This window comes from Carettochelys insculpta, chromosome 1 (assembly GCF_033958435.1).
Source record: "Carettochelys insculpta isolate YL-2023 chromosome 1, ASM3395843v1, whole genome shotgun sequence".
NCBI lineage: Eukaryota > Metazoa > Chordata > Testudines > Carettochelyidae > Carettochelys > Carettochelys insculpta.
This window is the reverse complement of record NC_134137.1, coordinates 108,898,589-108,921,570: the sequence shown is the minus strand read 5'-3', so window position 1 is coordinate 108,921,570 and position 22,982 is coordinate 108,898,589. Positions and strand designations below refer to the sequence as shown.

The 22,982-nt window shown below is 43.0% G+C and overlaps 2 protein-coding genes across 4 annotated transcripts in view; one reads left to right on the top strand and one right to left on the bottom strand.

Moving 5' to 3' along the window:
• GGACT (gamma-glutamylamine cyclotransferase) overlaps window positions 1–8,798 on the top strand; it is a 122,752-nt gene extending 113,954 nt beyond the window's left edge. The window contains exon 4 of the mRNA XM_074989687.1: window positions 7,992–8,798. The gene's annotated coding sequence lies outside the window, so the exon portion shown is untranslated. The remainder of the gene's footprint in view (window positions 1–7,991) is intronic.
• Window positions 1–22,982, bottom strand: part of PCCA (propionyl-CoA carboxylase subunit alpha) — a 469,473-nt gene that overhangs the window by 31,530 nt on the left and 414,961 nt on the right. The gene's annotated exons all lie outside the window — the stretch shown is intronic.

The following is a 22,982-nucleotide window of genomic DNA, read 5'->3' as shown; positions in this document are numbered from 1 at the left end:
GTTTCACCCAACATGCTCTACTAAATGTTTCATGCCTTCAGCCACTTAAAGGAAAGATGCTATATCAAATAATCACAATGTAGGCTGAAAAAAATAATCCTTTATAGACTACTCCTTTATATTTACAATTTTCCCAGAGGCAATCATGGCATTAGTCCCCAGGAGGGATCAAATGAGTGATTGCTGATTAATACTAGAAAAAAATTGCATTTGTTTCTTTACCTTCCTTTCTACTGTCCCATTTTAGATTACTCTGTTTAACAACTTTAGTCCGGCTTCAATAAAACTAACAAAAGAGATTGGAGGCAAAGAAAGAAACCATATTATTGCATGGTAACTATCATTAATGTTAGAATGCGATAAAAATATTTTAATTAAATTGTGTATCTTAAATCCTGAGTACTAAATTACCAATTATATTGGGTCTCAGCTTTACATATGTACACTACCTAAGTTTTAGCTCACCAAAACATTTAGTTTCCTGGGATGATTTCATGATGCGACTGAGACCTGCACAAGCAATTTGAATCTATTATCCACATTTGCTCATTCTTTTAGCACAGATTGGCATGTTGTCCTATTTGGATTTCCAGATTACGCATATGCATATGAGATGGCTAACTGGTGTCAACATGCACAGGAGACAGAACACTATAAATGGAAAGCGTCTTGCACAGGGACCCCGGGTTTGTCTTGTCAACACTGGAGCACCGATCCAGATCAGCAGAAGCCCAGCTCCACCCCTCCCCCATCTAACTCACTGGGCCAGTGCAGTTACGGGGACCAACTATTGGTTAACAGCAACAAGACAGGAGTGTGCTTGTGCGCATGTGTGTGTGTGCGCGCACGCCAGAGAGAGAGAGTGTGAGTGAGTGTAATATATCATAAGTGTATGAGTGTTGATTGCTATATGGTAGTGGAACTCAAGCCCCAAACTGTCCCCCCGCGAGCCTGAAACCCCCCCCCGGTGGCTTAACACCCCCCCCGCCCCCCGCGCATGGCCCAGACTGGCTCCTCGCGCAGTTTAACCACTCTGGCAGCTTAACCTCCCCAAGCCACTTAACTTCCCCACAGTGGCTCCTGAGCTGCCACCCCCCAGGCTTCACCTACCCTGCAGCCTCAGCTCCCCTTCCCTGCTCTAAATTAATGCCCACCCTCCTCCCCCAAAGCCACACACCCCCAGACCCAGGCACCTCCTAGCCCCACTCCTAGCTCTAAATCAATGCCCTCCTCCCCCAGAAACAGGCACCTCCAAACTGCCCACCTGAATGACCTCCCCTTCTCCAGAGCTAGGCACCCCCAGTCCTCCCCACAAGTGAATGCCAGTGAAGTACTGATCTGGCACCACAGGGACTGCTCCAACTAGAGGTGCGCTGGGCCGCCAGAGTTGTGGAAGCACTACACTGGATCTCCAGAACTGTGCTGGACCTCTGGGTCCACCTGGGCTGCGGATGCCTGGGCATCAGGAGCTGTGTGACTCCCAGGTGGAGCTGCAGAAGCCACCCAGGATTGCAGGAGCTGCGCATGTGCAAAGCAGGAGGAGGGGCACTCCATATGTACATTTCTAATGAGCTGCGTTTTGCCACCCCCTGCTGCCCTGTCCACTGCCACATGTGGTGAAAAGGGAGCACAGCCCAGCTGCCTTCCAAAATGGCAGAGGCGCCAGGAAAAAGGTGCAGGAACGCCATTCTGTGCCATTCCAGCAGAAAAAAGACCCTGCTAACATCACTGCTCATGTTAGAAATGACATGCTTTATTTATATGTACTACATCTAACGATATTCGTAATTGGAGCATTACACATACCAGAACTGCTAAAGTCTAACATTAGGGCTGCGTCTACACTGAGCCGTAGTGCCAGCAGCTTGATGTGAATGAACTGTCTCAAAAGTGGAAATGGCTGTTTATGTGCATATTCATATGGCTAATTTGCATATTCAAGCAAGAACACCCTGCTGGCTGAGAAACAAACAGTGTAGATGTGGTTTTGCCAGCAAACCTCCCCCTTGTCGGCAGCCCCTTATGCCTGGAAAAAAATCAGGGATAAGGGGCTGCTGACAAAGGGGGTTTCTGCCAGCAGAACCACATCTAAACTGCTTGTTTTCTGCCGGCAGCAGCCTCTGCTGGCAGGGCGATCTCGTGCAAATATGTAAATTAACCATAAGAATATGTAAATGAGCAACTATTTGCATTTTTGTGACCACTCATTTATATCAAGCTGCAAGGCACTATGGCTCAGTGTAGACACAGTCTAGGACTTGTGAAGTGGGAGAATGGAAACAGGAAAGAAAAAAGTACAGGTAAAAAATGCAACGTAAAGTAAAGGAAAAGTGATAAATGACAAAGATAGACAGACAAATGAACGTGGGCAGACCAGAAGGGACAGAAAAAAAATACATGAAAATGGAACACAAGACCTTAAATATAAGGTAAAAACACAAGACATAAAATTCAATGTACCTGCTAGTGACAACTGGCAATAGTGGACTGCAAATTGTGTAACAGTTACATTAAAAATCTTATAAATCTGGCAAATATTATAACATAAATAACTTCCTATAAAGTTTAAAAGGAAGCACAAATCTGCAAATTTCAGCCGGTATGGGATGGGGAGGGAAAATGGGAAAAATCCATTTATGTACGATATCTGAGCAATTACTAATTATTTTCAATCGTGATATCCCTGACACAAAAAACTGTAAAAACTTATTGCAAACTCAGTGCAGACTTTTCAATACACTTCCACATTTTTCTACTGCTTTCAAGACTTACCAGTCTATTGGATAGACTTCAAAATTTGTTGGGAAAAGCAGCTGCACCTGGTTCAAATAAAAATTAAACAAAGCTAATACTAAACCAGTGTGTCCTACGGTATTGGGTAAAATGAAATTTTAATGAGAATGGGACATACAGAAGTTCCAGAAATTAAAAGATTTTTACTCACATTTATCCCAAATTACTGCCAGCACTCTGTTATTGTCTGAGAAGATAAAATTCTGTGAGCTAAAAAGGACTACTCAGCAAAGGATAACAGAAGTTGCAGTTCCTATGCAGTTGGCCAAAATGTTGCATTGAAAGAGGTTAATGAAACAGATTGGAGTTTTCAGCTCAACTTTTTAAAAAGTGATACAACTCATAGCTTTTATAATTATCTAGTCTGACCTCCTGCACAGCATGGGCATTTTACCAAGGGATTTCTGAATGAAGCCCACAACTTCTGGGTGAGCTGGATCCTATCTTGAAGAATGACATCTGATTTCAATGTGACCTCATATGACAAAGAATCCTCCACATTCATAGGTAAATTGTTCCAACTGGAAGTTATACTGATTTAGAAATGTGCATCATATTTATAGCTTCAACTTGTCTAACTTCTGCTTCCAATCACTGGATCATGTTGTGCCTTGGGCTGCTTAATGAGAGAGACTTCTACTAGTCTCCTCCTACCTTTTCTTGAATAAATCAGACAAGACTAAATAAATTCAATTCTCTCATTGTAGGCAGACTTCACAGATCTTATATAATTTTTGTAGCTCTTTCCTGAACTCTTTCCAGACGTGAAAATGAGCCACTGCAGGCCAATAGAGCATATCCGTAAGCAGCTGCCATTGGTACAGGCCCATACATAGTCAATGTTAAAGTGCTGCCAGACCCTACTGCCAGGGCTGCTGAAGAGGGTGAGAGACCAGGGCCACTGATGTGTGGAAAGGCCATACGGGCCTGCTTCCCAGGGCATGGTGACTTGAAAGGCCCCAGCAGGCCCACAGCCTCTGACACTCTCTCCTGTGTGGCACTGAAGGGCTACCCCCTATTCGTACCCTTCTCTGTGAGGCTCTGCCCTTCCAGGGACCTGGAGGCAAGTTCCCATACTGGTAAGATTTTTAAATTACTTATACCACTAACTTCTTCCTTTGTGTGGTTGACAAGACTGGAAATAGTATATTATTAGATGTGGTCATATTAATGTGGCACATAGTAAGCAGTAAGTCTTCTCCACATTTTCCTGCTTAGACATCTGAGGTTAGCATTTGCTCTCTTAGTAGGGCGACCAAATCTCTCTGTCCCAAATATGGGACAGGGAGATGTGGGGGCGAGGGGTGGCTCCTCCCAGCTCCTCTAAGCCCCGGGGAGCCAGGAAGCAGACAGCAGCCCCCGGCCCTCCCCCAGAGGAAGCAGAAGCCCTGGGGAAGTGGCAGCTGCTGGCCCTCACCTGGAGCCCTGGGGAAGTGGCAGCCACCAGCGATCCCCCAGTGCTCCGGGGAAGCAGCAGCTGCCAGCGATCCCCCAGTGCTCCGGGGAAGCACCAGCTGCTCGTGCTTCCCCGAAGGTCGGGGAAGAGACTCCCACCAGCAGCTGCATCTGTGTAGCTGTCGGCGGAAAAGGGGGGGCACGGGGGGAGACTGCCCAAATACAGGACAATTCGTTCCTTTTAAAAAAATAAGTCGGGGCAACGGGACTGTCCTGCCCAATACAGGATGGATGGGCACCCTATCGCTTAGACTTTGTCTCCACCAGCCCGGAAGATCAACCCACTCAGGGTCGATCTTCTGGGGTTTGATTTCGTACATCAGGTAGAGATGTGCAAAACTGACTTCTTAGGGGTTGCAGTCAACCCCAGTACTCCTCACAAGATACAAGGTGTATGGGAGGTCAACAGGTGTTTCTCCCACCAACCTTGTTCAGTAAAGGTGGCCAGCTAAGCTGAGCACAGATATGTCAATTCTACCTATGCAACTGCTATAGCTAGAATTGAATATCTGCAGTCGACTTACTTGCCTACGTAGACAGAGCCTCAGTCACTGGATCACAGTGGGAGCTCATGTTCAGTTGGTTACCCCACCGAGAGTCCCAGGACCATTTCTAAGTCACTCCTTTCTAAAATACAGGCCTCCGTCTTCTTAATATGACCTACATAATTTGTTCTTAACATGCATGACATTGCATTTAGCTGGATTAAAAGACGTTTGAGTGAGTCCAGATAACCAAGCAATCCCAACTGTGCTGTAGATTTTATATGACCTGTCGTTATTTACCATACCACCAACTGTGAGACGCAAATGTTGTCAGCAATTTTATATTTTCTTTCATATCACTGATATAGATATCGAAGAATGCTGGGCCAAGAACAGAGCACTGTAGGAGACCACTACAAACATGTCTATTAAATGACAATTCTCCATTTACAGTTATGTTTTGAGTTCTCTCAGTTACAGAGCTTTAAATCAGTTCACTACATGTGACATGGATTTTGTGCAGTGTAAATGTTTTAATCACTTTATTGTGCAGTATTTAATCAAATGCCTTAGAGAAGGCTATTAAGTCAACAGATCCTTTTAACCCAATTTATAATCTCAAAGAATTATATCAAGTTTGTTTGATATGCCCCTATTTTCCATCATACCATGATGGCTGGTAGCCACTCTATACAGATTGCATCTATATCAGCTTTTCTATGACTGATTCCTGGGATCAATGTTGAATTAACCAGCTATAGTTACCTGGGTCATCTGGTTTCCTCTTACTGAATGCTGACAAAATGTACAAATTTTTCCCTTCCTCTGTGACTTCTCCAGTATTCCAAAATCTGTTAAGTAATTATAACATCTCAGAGAACTCTTTAAACCGATTATTTAAACTCTAGGATGAAAGTTATATGGCCCTACAGAGTGAAAACATTTAAAGCAATTATAGTTTAACATCTAGACTGCTGTTGAAATAGAAAATATTTCATTGTCACTGTAAGATGTTAAAAACAATTTTGAAGAAAATGTCTGCATAGTTTACACTTGTAATGGCTTTGACTTTAGTATCTGTCTGTCCTCTTAGCTCAATTTCAGGCACAGGCAGGCAGCAAATTCATCACAGGGTTTATGTCTTCTTTTTATTGTACTTTTGTTTATTTGTTCTTTTTGTGGGTCAAACTTTTTTGGAACTGGAATATATGTTTTTCAGAGTAATAGCTGAAGCCTTAAAGTTTGTCCACTAAAAGTGAAGCAAAGATGGTGTAAGTGTAATTGAAGAGCTGTGCTGTTGTAGTTAGTAATGAATTTGTGAGAGTTTTTTTAGCTAATCAGAATGCTACATCAAGAATAATCAACTACATTCACTGGAACTTTTTGAAGAAAGAAACTACATTCACTGTCATTGTCTAAGTGTTGCTTGTAACCCCATGGCTGTATCTTTCCTTATATCATATTTGTTCATGACCTTCAGTGTTAAAACAGTCATAAAGCATAATTAAATAACTTCATAGAACTAAATTAATTTCTCCTATGATCTATTCATTTTAAAATTTGAATCAATATTATTTACCCTACCTGACAATAATGTCCTATGGTTCACATAAAATTGATTCAATATCAGCAGGTAGTTATCAATGAATGCACTTTACTGTGGTAAATGAACACAATCAATACTCAGAAATGTGTGTTTTGTGGTCTATGAACAAAATGTAACTGAAGGGAGGCCTGATCTTGGTCAAAATCTTTCAGTTCTTCATCTAGGTTTTACAGAATTCCTGTTCAAGGTTTTAAATTGTGCAGCTAGTGCCCTTAAAGGTAAAGGAAACCTCTGAAAAATTAGTCACTGATCCCAATATGAGCTAAATATTTCCTTCCTCTGACAAAGTCTATATTGAGCAAAATGACAGGCATCGACTTAAAAATCTGACACCCGAATCTTATTAAAATTTCACCACCGTTGGTTTAAAGACTTTGCTCTTTGTCTTGTCAGTGATTTATGAATCAGTGATTTAAATTTAAAACTTTTTCATTTTCAAAAAATAATCTTTTTAAATGAACAGTGAGTTGAAGGGTAAAAATCCAAATGCTGTGGAGAGCATATGAACTAAAATTCAATATGCTCCATTCAAAATAGAAATCTTGGATAGACACCTAAAATTACTGCAATGATATGCATCCACAACATTTCTATTTTTCATTTGAACAGAAAAAGAATAGGATAATCAACTGATCCAAATCAACCAATAATTTTAAGATATATATAATGTGCATTCAAAATCATAAAAACAAAATCATGGCAGAATTTCTGAAGCACTTTTGCTGTTAACTACATAAAAGAGCCACACTCCTTGGTTAGCAAAATAAATTCACTCTGGATGTTTCTTAAAAAAGTCTAAGGGCGAGATTTTCAAAGACAGTAGGATGTAAGTTCTCCCACTGATTTGCACTGGGTGGTGGGTGCCTAGATGCTCTTTGAAAATTTCTCCCTAAATTTCTACAAGCCGACAGCAATATCTTCAAGGCACTGCTGTTTTTCCACTGAAGCCTTTACTCAGCTTGGTCTGCTGTTCTCTTAAGCCACTCATAATTTCACCTTGCATGTTGGACATTGCCTGTAGCAATCATTTCCCAGTCTACTGAAGTACTGATCCTTCCTTCTGGCAACTTTGTCAACTATTGAGCAATCTCTGTTTTATTTCACAGAAAATCTAGGAAAGTATATCGCTGTAAATTCCTTACAGGCTGCAACAGCTCATAGGTTTTTCAGCTTACTAATGAAACGCTCCTTTGGTAAGAAGCAAGGGAACCTAAGCAAATTGCTCTATTTAATCAGGGTGAATACTGATGTATTGTATGTACGTGTTTTTAAAGAAATGTATTCCAGTTTCATACAAACTATAACTATAGTGTTCATATCTGATTTAATCAACTAAGCTCCTCATTTTCTTTGAATTCATACACCTTAACAGGCCATTATCTGAACTGATGTTCACTTTCTCAGCAAAAACGTGCAAACCAATTTAAACTTTACAAGAAGGTTTATTTCCCAGCCAAAATAAATTTTTTGATTGGACATAAAAGCTGGGATAGTTTTTGTATGCAAGCTTTGGGAAAAAATATTATGCAACAAAAACAAGTATAGCAACTTGAAATGCTGCATTGTCTTTCCCCTCTGTCCCCTAAGGTTTTGGCCTTTAACCTTACAGTATTCCATCATAATATCTGACATATAACATTTTATGTCCACAGATCTATCTCACTCTCCATATATTCACCTTGTGGTGAGTGGGCTTCTGTGTTACAATGAACCCAAGAGTGATGCCACAGCGAGTTTCATATTCCCAGCAGGGTCACCTACGGTGGCAAGGTCAACGGGGAGAGTCCATATGAAGAATGATCCTAAAAATCCTCAACAGCAGAAAAGGTGGAGGATAGCAAGCGTAATGCTACAACAGCTGTGAAGGCAGATGAAGACTGCAGTGGAAAGGAGACTCCCTGTCATCATGGATCCCATGCCATTGGACCTCAGCGTTCTATCCCTCAAGAATCATGTGGTGGCTGTAGTGCAGAAGTACCCCCACGTTAAAAGGAGTCATGCGCCTGCATCTTCCTCTGCATACTACTCCCCAAAACTTAATCCCTATGCAACTAGCAAATGGTGATGGGAGCAGGATTGTGAAATCTGGAAGCTTTTAATCATGGACCAGCACAAATGCAGTGGATGTATGTATCAGTTGTTCCGTTTGGGGGACTGAGGTGGTAGAACGGTTCAGCTGCTGCATCCATGACTGAGCAGCCCTATTTAGGATGTGCTCTGCTCACCTCACAGAATCATAGGGCTGGAAGGGACCTCAGGAGGTCATCTAGTTCAGCCCCCTGCTTCAAGCAGGATCAACCCCCACTAAGTCATCCCATCCAGGACCTTGTCCAGCTGGGACTTAAAAACCTCAAGGGATGGAGAATCCACCACCTCTCTAGGCAACGTATTCCAATGCTTCACCACCCACCTGGTGAAGTAGTTTTTCCTAATATCTAACCTACACCTCTCCCTCTTCAACTTCAGACCATTACTCCTTGTTCTGCCATCTGACACCACTGAGAACAGTTTCTCACCCTTCTCTTTAGAGCTCCCCTTCAGTAAGTTGAAGGCTGCTATTAAATCACCTCTAAGTCTACAGAAGAGAAAACTAAACAAACTCAAATCCCTCAGCCTCTTCTCACAGGTCTTGTGCTCCAGCCCCTTAATCATTTTTGTTGCCCTCCACTGAACCTGCTCCAGCAAATCCACATCCTTTTTGTACTGGGGGCCCCAAAACTGGACACAATATTCCAGATGTGGCCTCAACAGTGCCAAACAGAGGGGAACAACTACTTCTCTCGATCTGCTTGAAATGCTCCTCCTAATGCACCCTAGTATGCTGTTAGCCTTCCTGGCTACAAGGGCACACTGTTTACTCATATCCAGCCTTTCATCCACCATAACCCCTAGGTCCCTTTCCATCATACTGCTGCTGAGCCAGTCGGTCCCCAGCCTGGAACAATGCTTGGGATTCTTCCGCCCCAAGTGCAGGACTCTACACTTCTCCTTGTTGAACCGCATCAGATTTCTTTTGGCCCAGTCCTCCAATTCATCCAGGTCACTCTGGATTCTCTCTCTACCCTCCAACATATCTACCTCTCACCCTAGTTTTGTGTCACCTGCAAACTTGCTGAGGGTGCAATCCAGTCCCTCATCCAGCTCATTAATAAAGATGTTGACTAACACCAGCTCCAGAACCAAGCCTTGCAGCACTCTGCTTGCAACCGACTGCCATCCAGATATTGAGCCATTGACCACTACCCGTTGGGCCCGACCATCAAGTCAGCTTTCTATCCATCTTATAGTCCAAGGATCCAATTGATATCTCCTTAACTTATGGCCAAGAATGTTGTGGGAGACCGTACCAAAAACCTTGCTGAAATCAAGGTATATTACATCCACCGACTTCCCCATATCCACAGAACTTGTTACCTCGTCATAGAAGCTAATCAGATTGGTCAGGCAGGACCTGCCCCTGGTGAATCCATGTTGGCTACTTTTGATCGCTGTTCCCTCTTCCGAGTGCTCCAAAATGGATTCTTTGAGGACTCCCTCCATTATTTTCTCAGGGATTGAAGTAAGGCTGACCGGTCTATAGTTCCCTGGATTGTCCTCCTTTCCTTTTTTAAAGATGGGCACTATGTTTGCCTGTTTCCGGTCATCCACTATCTCCCCCCGATCTCCAAGAGTCTTCAAGGATAATGGCCAAAGGTTCAGCAATGACCTCTGCCAATTCCCTCAGTACCCTAGGGTGCATTATATCCAGACCCATGGACTTGTGGACATCTAGTTTTTCTAGATAGCTCAGAACTTGTTCCTTCCCCACAGATGGCTGCCCTTCACCTTCCCATACTACATTGTCTAGGATGGTCATGTGGAAGTTGACTTTGTCCGTGAAGACTGAGGGAAAAAAGCATTGAATACTTCAGATTTTCCTACATCATCTGTCATGAGGTTACCTCCCTCATCCAGTAACGGCCCCACACCTTCTCTGATAACCCATTTATTCTTAACATGCCTGTAGCAACCCTTCTTGTTACTCTTCACATTCTTTGCCGGCTGCAGTTCCAATTGTGCTTTTGCTTTCCTGATTACTGCCTGGCATTCTCCAGCCGTATGTTTGTACTCCTCCTTAGTCAACTGTCCACGTTTCCATTTCTTGTATGCATCCTTTTTGAATTTAAGCTGACTGAGGATTTCCCCATTAAGTTGAGCTGGTTGCCTACCATGTTTGCATTTCTTACTATGGAGCAGGATGGTTTGTTCCTTTGCCTTTAGTAAGACTTCTTTAAAATACTGCCAGTTCCCTTCAACTCTTTTCCCCTTCATCTTCGTTTCCCAAGGGATCCTGCTCATCCGTTCTCTCAGGGAGTCAAAGTCTGATCTCCTGAAATCAAGGATCTGTGTGTTACTGCTCACCTTTCTTCCTTTTGCCTGGATCCTGAAATCTATGATCTCATGGTCGCTGCAGCCCAGGTTTCCTCATACTTCTATTTCTCCTACTAGTTCTTCCCTGTTTGTGAGCAGCAGATCAAGTTGCGCATGGCCCCTGGTCAGTTCCATCAGCACTTGTACCAAGAAGTTATCCCCAGTATTCTCCAAAAACTTCCTGGATTGTCTGTCTGCTGATGTATTGGTCTCCCAACAAATGCCTGGGTAATTAATGTCTCCCATGAGAATCAGGGTCTGTGATTTGGATGCTTCACTTAGCTACCTGAAGAAAGCCTCATATATCTCCTCTCCCTGATCTGGCGGTCTACAACAGACACCAACTACAACATCACCTCTGTTATTTCCACCTCTAAGCTTAACCCAAAGACATTCAACTGGTTTTTCTCCTTCCTCATACTGGAGCTCTGAGCAATCATACTGCTCCCTCACACAGAGCGCAACTCCTCCTCCTTTTCTCCCGTCTGTCCTTCCTAAACAGTTTATAACCTTCCATGACTGTGCTCCAGTTATGCGAATCGTCCCCCCAAGTCTCCATTATTCCAAACGCCTCGTACTTCTTTGACTGTGCCAGGACCTCCAATTATTCCTGTTTGTTCCCCAAGCTTCTGGCATTAGTGTACAAGCATCTTAGAGAAGGGGCCGATTGGCCCACTTTCTCCTTTTCACCCAGAAAACCCACTTGACTGTTCCCTCCTTCCTGACTTACCTCAGGGCTTGTGTCACCTTCCCCTGATGAACCTAGTTTAAAGCCCTCCTCACTGGGTTTGCAAGCCTGCCCACAAAGATGCTCTTTCCTCTCTTTGTGAGGGCTAGAAAAGGTGCCCTAAACATAGTTCACCTCTTCTTCCCCCCTGCCCCCTGGCTCTGACTGGATAACCACATCCAGTGGGTTCACCTCTATGCCATTGAAACCGAACAATAAAGTTTGGAACATGGAATTTTCAGACTCTACTGGACAATCCAGACAGTGGGCAACTTGAAAGACGCACAGCAATTATTGCCCATGCATTCAACATCGATATAGCTGCCCTGGAAGAATCAGGTAGACTAGAAAGAAGGACAGCTAAATGAAGAAGGCAGAGGACACCCATTTTTCTGGAAAGGAACCCCAAAGGAAGAAAAATTAATTCATGGAGTAGGATTTGCCATCATGAACAAACTGGCAAAGATCCTATCTGAAGTCTCTGTCAGCATCAATGAACATCTCATGACTCTCCGCTTGAAGCTTGCCAAAAAATGAGCAGGCAACTGTCATCAGTGCTTATGCTCCAACTCTAAATGCCAAAGATGACATGAAGGAGAAATTCTACATCCAACTGGGCACAGTCCTGAAAGACATACCCAAAGGAGACAAGATTATTCTCTTGGGGGATTTCAATGTCCAGGTCGAAAGAGATGCAGCTCTCTGGCAGACTACCATTGGGAAAGGAGTTGGCAACAGCTCCTCCAACAGAGTGCTCATCCTTATGAAACGTGTGGAACACAAACTCATCAACAGGAACAACCTCTTCTGCTCGAAAAACAAAATTAAGACCTCATCGCAGCATCCTCAGTCAAAGCACTGATACTTCACAGTCTATGTCACGTCCACACTCAGGAGTGGTGTGATGTCCTTCTCATAAATGCGATGACTATGCGGATGACTACTGGACTGATCGCTGCTTTATTTGATCCACAAAGGCAATTAGGATTTTCAGCAAATGGAGAAGTCAGAGGAAACAGATCCAATGAAAAATCAACGTACATGGCTTGAAGGATGAAGTGACTTCCAGACAGCACTTCAAAGGAAGCTGCCAACAGTACACCCTGAAGATATGGAGGAACACTGGTATCAACTGAAAAATATAATCATTACAGCTTGTGGAGAAACCATTGTCTACCAGTCCTGGAAGCATCAGTACTGGTTTGATGAGAATGATGTGGAAATTGAATGCCTGACTGAGGCAAAAAGACATTAGGGCCTGGCAAAGTGACATCAGCTGCACAATGAAGAGAGAAGTGCATGCCAGGCAGAAGTCCAACATAAAACAAGGACTCTGAAAAACCAGTGGTAGATTGAGAAGGCACGAGAACTCCAGCATCTCACAGACATCCACAATACAAGAGATTTCTTCAATGCTACCAAAGCTGTTCATGGACTGAGAAATCATGGAATCAAGCCCCTGAAATCAAAGGATGGTACCCAGCTCTTGAAAAATAATGAAGCCATTGTTTCTTACTGTAGGGAGCACTATAATAAACTCTTAAATCACCACTCCACCATGATCCTAGAATCCCTTGACCAAATCCCTCAGTAGCCACCTAGTGAGGATCTTGCAACACTTCCTACCGAGTGAGGTCTAAGCTGCCATCAAAGCAATGAACTGCAACAAGGTAAAACGACTAGATGGAATCATCACTGAAGTCTTCAAAGAAGGTGGGCCAAAACTTCACAAACAACTCTACCTCCTGATTCGCAAAATCTGGGATAGGAACCAGGTGCTGTGGGGTTTCAGACACACACTGTACATGGTCTCTTCGAGAAGGACTACAAGTGGGGCTGTGGAAACTATTGCAGCATCTCCCTTCTGGCAGCAACTGGGAAAACCTTAGCTGGTTACCCAGTATCCCAGCGTGGCTACCAATCATTCCGAGGAACAGCAGACATGACCTTCACTGCTTGGCAACTGCAAGAAAAATGTTGTGAACAAAACCAAGCCTTGTACGTGAGTTTCATCAACCTGAACAAAGCAGTTGACTCAATCAATCGTAGTACCCTGTGGCCTATCCGCTCAAAGATCAGCTGCACCAAAAAATTCATTAACATCTTGAGGATGCTTCATGACAACATGACTGCCACAGTACTGGGCAACGACAGATCCCAAAGCAACCCCTTTGAGGTCAAAACAGAAGTCAAACAAGGCTGCATCATTGCCCCATCACTGTTCTGCATCTTCATCGCCATGACCCTTCACCTCATTGATGGCAAGCTTCCAGATTCCATGAAGATTGTCTATAGAATGAATGCAAAGCTTTTCAATACCAGGAAACTGAAGGCGAAAAGCAAGACCTCCATGACTTTGATCACGGAGCTCCAGTACATGGATGACAACATGATTGCTGTTCTTTCTCCCACAGCCCTACAGACCATCTTAAGTGCCTTCGCTGAAGCATATGATAATCTTAGCCTCACACTGAACATCAAAAAGATCAAGGTGATCCACCAACCCTTGCCAAAGGAACAATCTCATGTGCCTTCTATTGCAGTCAATGAAGAACCGCTGGAAAATGTGGAGCACTTCCCATAACTTGGAAGTCATCTTTCCACTAAAGTTGACATCGATGCGGAAATCCACATCCTCTGAGCCTTGAAAAGTCTGCTTTCATCCATCTGAGACAAAGTGACTTTGAGAACCAAGACATCTATCCTAAGACAAAGCTCCTTGTATACCACGCAGTGGTTGATCCATGGTTTTACACATGTAAAGCCTGCACAACACGCAAGCAACATTTGAAGGCACTTGAACAATATTATCAATGCTGCCTCAGAAGAATCCTAAATACCTCTTGGGAGGATAGGTGAATGAACACTAGCATCCTGGAAGAGTCGAATATAAGCAGCATCAAAGCCATTATCATTAATCAACAACTTGTTGGACTGGTCACGTGGTTCAGATGTCTTATCAGCAGCTCTCAAAACAGATTCTGTTTTCCAAGTTGGAGGAAGGACAGAGAAGCATTGGGGGCCAGCAGAAGCAATACAAGGACATGCTGAAGGCACACTTGAGAAAGTGCAGCATCAGCATCGACACTTGGGAGAACCTTGCCTAAGACCATCTCCAGTGAAGACTGGTAATCAGTGAGGGGGGTGATGCAATTTGAGAGGTCCTGCTGCAGTGCAGATGAGAAGAGTGGAGAAGAAGAAAAGAGCTTCAGAAACTGCCCTGCACTCTTCCAACAGCTACCCCTTGTTATAAGATCTGTGGCTCCAAAATTGGGCTGATCAGCCATCAGCTGACTCACAAATAAGAGGGTGACATGAAGATGTCCTACTAGTTGTTGATTGACCACAAAGAGATTTTTCTTTACTTGTTTTGGATTCATCATTGTCTCAGGAAATTATGTGAACACTAAGCTACTGTAATTTTAAAACCCAAATATAAAATTACATTGAAAATAGTATAGCTAGTACACTACCTTTGAGATTTATTGGAAATACTGGAAAGTAGAAGAGTAGCCAGCATAATTTACATTTTGACTGCACGAAGTGACAAACTGAAATCAATATAACATAGGGTCAATTCAGAAAGCTACTGTAACTGCTGGAGTCCCCAATACCTCAGGTGTGCCTGTGGGGCAGCAGGATAGTTTAAGGTGATGCTATCAACTCAATTAATTTTTAGTTTAACATTTTGTTTCACTCTGACTGATCTGGTTTTCACTTTACATCATTTCATCTTTATTATAAATTTCTATATAGTTGCATAATAATTCTATACCTTAATTTAATATTTGAGTCAATACTGTTATACGAAAAAATCAATCTAAGCTGTCATATCACGTTCATCATCTTAAATAACCGAACACTCAGTGCAAGAGCACCTCTCCAAGTCAAGTAGTTGCTTTAAAACTTTTATAATCTAAAAGTAATACTCTTTTGCTGAGGAATCATGTTTTAGTTTTCCAAATTGTTTGCTCTTATAACCTTACTTGTGTGGACAGAAAGAACTGGGGGGGTGAGGGGGGATAAAGGGTCTGACCAATGGACTAATCCTCAGATTTCTCCTTTCACCCACAACATTAGGCATGACTGAGCAAGTCACCGACATGGTGTACTGATACAAGTTTTGACTTTGACACTTACTTTTTTAAGCATCTCTAAAAAGAGGTATCTGATAATTATGACTCACCTATTTTTGAACACTAAGTCTATGTCTACACTACAAAAATAACTTTGAAGTTGCTTACTACTTCAGTAGTACGAAGTTGCATACTATTTTGAAGTTGGGCACTACTCCATTCCTGGGTATGGAGTAAGGATTTCGAAGTCGGGCTCCCTACTTCGAAGTTAACTTCAAAGTAAGGAAAAATACGTGTAGACTCTCTGCTGGTTACTTCGAAGTTGTGCCTAACTTCAAAGTTAGTTCCTAGTGTAGACACAGACTAAAAGTTCTATATCTATCACAGTCAGCTAACGTTTATATTTGGCAGTCCTGATATGTTTGAGCCAAGAAGGGATGGGCGGTCTTATGATTAAGGCTCCGGGTTCAATTTCAGGGGCTCCACTACAGACTTCTAGTATAAGATTGGCCAGCTTATTCATCATCTCTCTGCTTCAGTTTACCTGTAAAATGGGAATAACAATATTTCCCTACCCTTCAGTTGTGCTATGAGGATCCAGAAGTGATGGCGCAGTGGTAGGAGGAATAGGAGGAAATATTTTCCCTTCTGGAACATAGCTTTGTCTCTGTGGCACATTTGAGATGCAGAAAATGGTATGGAAATATTAACAAAGAGGGGGAAATACACAGGATAGAAGAACGTGATTATACCAGCTGCTGAAAATTAGAATATTGGGACAAACGTTTGGAGCAGCTGCTTTCCAAAGGATTTTTCTGCAGAGAACTGCAGGTTAAGACTGTGAGTAAACTGTGCTTACAAAGCTGTTAAGGGGTGACCTAAAGGCAGCTTCATAGATTTTCTCTGTGGCAGCAGGATCCTTTACTGTCCAGTATGTTGCAATGGAATATACTAAATGGGTTCTGATCCCTTTGGATGCAGTATTTCCAACCAAAGCTGTGTAGCAATCTGATCCATATGTGCTTGAAACATTTCGTTTTACATGCAGAAGCATGCTTGGCTGACAGCTTGGACTGAAAATCGGGAACTGATCCATTTCCTGAACTTTTGCTCTTCTACAGGGATTTACAAGATGACACTCTGAGATTCTGATTCTGCTCTGGTCATTTTAAACTAGGTAACAGACCAAAGCAACAAAAAGCCTTTAAAATCTTTGGGTCTGGTCAAAGAAAAAATTCCCTGGTGCACAAACTGAGCAAGTCAACTCACATGGCATATTCCAAGCACTCCTTGAGAAGCCCTGACCTAAAGGAAGTATATCAGGTATGACAAAAGCTGGAAGAAACACCTCAGGGTAATCCTATAGTACACAATGCTGGGAGATTCACAGGCACCCCTCCAGAACTCTTGAAGGCACAACACAGACCAGGGGTCAGCAACCTTTCTGAGAAGGAGTGCTGAAACTTGACTTTTTGGCCTCTGTATATGGTCTGAATGCTGATGATATTTTTTAAAGTCACTAATAGTTCTACTTACAACATCTTCATTGATAAATAAATTAAGATGCAGAGCTTTACCATTTAGGTAGCATTAGCTGGTTTTTTGTTAATCCACAGGGAAGCTCCCAGCTGAATGGGGGAAGAGGAGCGGGGCTGAGCTCCTGTCCCATGTGCCAATGAAAATGGGCTTGCTTGCCATTCTTGGCACCTGTGCCAGGGGTTGCTGACCCCTGGCATAGACTCTCACCCTTCATCTTTTCAGAGGTGTTGGTCATTACCTTACCAATCTTCCCCTTTAATACTTCTCAAAGGGCCTTGAAGTGTAAAAATGTGTTTTTAATAATTATTGACTGGCCAGGTTTTTAGCTAGAACTGATGGCTGCTTTGCTGCCATGGTTCTTACAGCCACTTTGAAGAAATCTATTCATCCATCTATTACAAACATAATTGCAGTTCTGTGGTTCAATTCCTTTCAGCTCATCACACCAGGAGACTCCAAGCCACTGACACGGCTTTGAAGTCCTCCCTGAGAGTGGTCTCTATTTTTCTGTACTGAAGTCTTCAGGAAAATAGTTCCCTCCTGCCAGAGCAAGAGCATGCTTCTCCAGTAATGTTACTGCAGAATGTACACCAAGAAACATATACATAAATGGCATTCTTGGGACTAACGCCTTAAAATTTGGCTTCCAGACTTAGCCTTTTCTCTCAAACAGAATTCTCCTATTCCTCCCAGATGTATTCCCTGAAGGAAGAATAAAAAGAGATTGGTTGCTATGTCCCAGACACAGACTAAGCTGACAGCCTCACTACTGTGAAAGAATGACCCACTCAGGGTCGATCTTCCGAGGGTTTGTTTTGCACATGCACACAACAGCACAGCTGGTTCCAGAACTCCTCATGAGTGGCAAGGATTGAGGAAGGTCGAAGGGAGGAACGCTCCCATTGACCTTCTTCTGTGTAGACAGCCATAGCAATCGACCACTGATAAGATGATTTGACCTACGCAATTGGCATAGCTAAAATCACTTATCAGCAGACGACTGCTATGTCTAGTATAGACAAAGCCTAACACATCCATGCAGAAACATGTCCAGATATAACTCAGCTGGTGACAGAATGGGGTGGTGAAGTCAGAAACTCCCAAACACTCACATTCATGGCGATGATCTGAAGAAGTGGGTCTGTCCCACAAAAGCTCACCTAATAAATTATTTTGTTAGTCTTAAAAGTGCTACTTGCCTGCTTTTTTGTTTTGATAGTATATAGACTAGCACGGCTTCCTCTCTGTTACTATTCACATTCAAAAACCCTTCCACGGCAAAGCATGGAGCAGTCTGGGAGCAAGGCTTACAGACAGAGTCATCCTGTCCATAAGATGAATCAGGGCAGCTGCTCCAGCCCCCGCACCTTTAGGGGCCACCCCACTGTTTATGGATGGAAGGGTCATGGAGGATTACAAGGGTAATGGCTTGGCCCAGCAGCCTGCTCTGCTCTGTACACCTCCCTCTTCTGGCCCTCTGTGTGCAGCTTCTCAGTTGTGGCGGAAAGCAGGATGCTTGGGCCCTAAGCCACATCTCCTCTGATGTTGTTAGCATAAGCACTGATGCCACATTCCCATCTCTGTATTTCTTCTTTTTCTGTTTTCTCTTCAGCATCTGAGGAAGGGAGTTGTACCTCACAAAACCTTATGCCCTAACACCTTAATATATTTGTTAAATCTTTAAAGTGCTATCAGGCTTCATGTTTTGCTCAAACAGACAAACACGGCTACCTATCCCTCTGAAACCTGTCTTTTTAGTAACTTTGCCCACCAGCATTCATTATTATGGATCACTGGGACATTTTATGTGAAATTTCACATAGTTTTTAAAACTGAGCTCACAACTAAAGAAAATTTATAGGCCCAATCACAATACACCTTCTCATCTTTACTTGCTTGGGAGAACATAGGGACATGCAGAAGAAAGTATCTCAGCAGTAGGTCCTGTTCTATTAAAGATTTTAGGGCTTGGAGTGGGTTTTTGTTTGTTTTGTTTTGTTTGAATCTCCAAATTGTGCTACCAGTGAAGGAAACTGGTGGTGACAATGGTAGTGTTTGGGAAGGGAGTAGTATAACGCTGCTCATCAACTACTGTCCTGAAATGGACTTTAAAAGCCTGGAAATAAAAAGGAAAGGAAGGGGAGAGCTGAGCAACTGCTTTGTTCATCTGGCCAGCACCAGAGAACTATAGGAGCAATTGTTTGGGCCATATCCAGTCCTTCCTTTGTAGTTTAAGCCAGCTTTTCATAATTGAAAGACAGGTACTGGACACAATACTTAGTGGCTGGAAAACAAAACAATACAGAAATGTTTACAATACTTGAAAAATAGAGCACTTCTTTTGGAGATTGAAGGGTGTACAAAATCTTTTCTCAGAAAATTTTTATTTTAGGTGCTCTGACTCTGCACACAGCCTCTGCCCAGGATCCTTATAATAAGTAAAAAGCCAAAGATTTATGTAAAGTTCCATCAAATTTCAAAATATATTGTCAACTTGTTAATCACGTAAACTGTGACAGGGCTCTTTAAGCTGAAGCTTCAATTTTACGAACAAAAGCCAACCACCTGAGACCACAGAGGACAGGATATGAGCTACTTATAGCAATTCCGAACCAATGAACAAGAATAGCAGGAAAACCAAATTTTTTTTAAAGCAAAGGCCTTTGAAGTAAACTATTTAATAAACACTATAATACTCAAAACAAAAATCTTTGAAGGCAGTTTATCCTCCTCTGCACCATGTCCCATTGTGAACGAATTGCTTCCTCTTCCTTTTGGGACTTTTTTGTTGTGAAACTGACACTTGAACTGTTTCCCTAAACTACTCAAGCAGGTCATTACCTTCAGCAATAGGATTAATTGATCCATCAGCACACTGAACACTAAAAATATTTGTTGTTAAACTACTCCAACATCACTGTGACATAAGCAGCCATGCTGTTTCTCAGGCATTGTTATATAAACACAATAAATAAAGTTCCTCTTCCATGGTAAAACAGCATTAATTAATAAGTAATGATGAAATTAAATTATTTTAAATGAAAAGTGCTTTGAGACTTAATTTTTCACTTTTTAATTAAAAAAAATAAAACCTGCCACTAGCAAGCCTTTAATTTATGAGTGTGTGTGAATTTTCTTTGTTGTTTTGATTAAAACATTTTTCTCTCTCCCTCTCTGTTGGATGATGTTACTTTCCTGTACAGTATCATTATAGTCAGTAGGGATTTTTTAAAACGTCATATAGGAACATATTTTCAAATGTGTGTGGGATGCGGCACTATAACTGTATATGTCCAATTTACAGCCTGTGTGTCAACTGATGTGCATACATTTACTGAATTATTTCCACTTGTGAATGGACCCTTAACTGGCCACACATCCATAAAGTCACCCACTGCATACTCACACATGGTAGCTACACAAATTTACATCCACACAAAGATATAGGCTATGTCTACACTATGAAATAAAGTTGAATTTATTAAAGTTGATTTTTTATCACTAGATTTTATAAAGCTGAAGTTGAGTTTCCGCACCTGCTCACAAAGTCGACAGTGTGTCCCCACTAAATCGCCAAAGTTCGACTGTTGCAGAAATGGATTGTGGGCACCTACCCCACACTTCCTTCAGCCCTGTTGCATTCCGTTTTGTTTTTGTTTTTTGCCAGTGCGTTATGGGAAATAAATGCCTTGGGAGTGGTTGCGGGGGTGTGATGTCATCTTCCCACACTATACTGCCCTCATCCCCACCCCCCCGGCCATTGAAAACAAATGTCCATTTTTCAGAATTCTCTTTCCCCGACGAGAGAAGTTGTTTGAGTCGTTCGCATTACAGAAAGAGGCAGCTTTTACAAAAGAGTTTTTCAATAGACTTCAATTTGACATTAAATAAAGTGGAGAGAGAGAGAGAAAGAGAGAGACTGAAGGAGCCAGGTTTTAAAGGAAGAGAGAAATTTGTGAGCCATCACCTCACAGATGTGAAGAATGGACATTTTTCAGAAGTCTTATCCCCTGATGAACATACACCGAACAGGAATGGTTCAAAGTGAGTATATGCAACTTGTGAAAGCCTTCATATTATTCTCAAGGAAAGAAGGAAAGTTATTGAATCCCACAGTGCACAGGTGTCTAGTGGTCAACATGACTCAAAAGAAAAGAAGACAGAGGGTGTTGGTTTCTAGTGGTTGAGTCTCTTCCCCCAGTGAAAATACACCAAACAGGAATCCATGTGACTAGGGAAAGATTTCACATTATTCACAAGGAAAGAAGATACAATGAAAATGTGGTAGTGTATCTGAAGGAACCAGGTTTGAAGGAGTGAGAGTGAGAGAAAGAGGGAGAGTTAGCTGTCACCATAAAGAAGTGAAGAACATTTCAGGGAGGCCATTGCACTGATGTCTCTAACATGAGGCAAGGGGACCATTGGAAGTATTAGCTCCGAACTCATTATGAATCCCCAAGACTAAACAGAAGAGAAGAAAATAATCCCAGAGGAACATTGGTGCCTAGTGGCTGCTGGAAGGAGCTATTACCCTGTCAGAAGTAGTAGTGGCTCGAGAAGAGGAGGAAAAGTTGTTAAGGAAGCATTAAAAGATAGACAAGGTGAGGAAAGAATGAAGGGACTCCCTTGCCTCTTCTGGTAAAGAAGCCCTAGTCCTAGCAACTGCCTGTGTACGACAGGGAAGGGCGAGAGCGAGCCCACACACTCCATTCCATCGTAGGAAACCCTCCACCGAGCCACATGATTTGGGAAGGGGGAGTGGTCTCTATGTCCCCCAGTCACATTCTGCTTCCATCCCAATGAGGGTAAGCCCTCACAAACAGTCAAGACCCTTGCAGAACAGGACATAGAATGATCTGCAGGTGTGGTCCTCACCACCAGCTGCCAGGTGGTGTATTGGGGTGGGGGCTAGCCATGTGGTAGGGGGAGGGGTCTAGCCCACCAGTTGCATGGCACTTTGGGGTTTGGGGAGGGTGTGGGGGAACAGTCCTGTAAAACGTGAAGCACAGAAAACAAGTTTTGTGGCCTATCCTGCTAAACCATGTGCAGGGAAGAAGCCTTCACCCTGTGCAGGGCAGGACATGTCGCTGTCTGCAGGCATGGTCTGCATTGCTCAGTTGCCACGTGATGTGGTGGTGCAGGGGCTAGATGTCCAGGCACATGATGCCTTGCGGTGGGGAGGGCGGCAGTCCCCTAAAATGTGAAGTAGAGAAAACAAGTTTCTCAGCCTTTCCTGCTAAATCCTGTGCAGGAAAGAAGCCTTCACCCTGCGCAGGGCAGGACATGCCAGTCTGGAAGCATGGTCTGCACAGCCCAGCTGTGACAAGGTGTGGTGGGAGAGGGCTAGCCCACTAGCCGCACGGCACCTTGTGGGTGGAGCTGCCCCATACAAATGAGAAGCGTAGAAAACATGTTGAGCAACCTGTTGAAATGGTTCACTCAGCTGGGTGCTCCCAGAACTCATTTGGTAACAAGGTAATTGTTCTTTAAAAAGCAAGCTCCATTCCCTCCACATGTCCCTCAGTCACATTCTGCTGCCATGCCAATGATTCTTGAGCTAGGCTGTATGACTGGCAACGGCAACAGCAACAGCAAGGCGCTCCCAGAACTGCCCAAAGGCGGTGAAATACATTTGGTAACAAGGTCATTTTTAAAAGTCACTATTCTTAAAAAGGGACGACATGAAGCACAGTCACAGGAGTGACTACTTAAAAAAGTAGCCGCTGCATGGCGGTTTGGGGGGCTGGAGTGGAGCAGTAGGGAGTGGGCAGTCCCATAAAATGTGAAGTGAGGAAAACAAGTTTCTCAGCTAAACCCTGTGCAAGGAAGAAGCCCTCTCAAGTGATAAAACCATGCACAGGACAGGGCATGCCGCTGTCTGCGGGCATAGT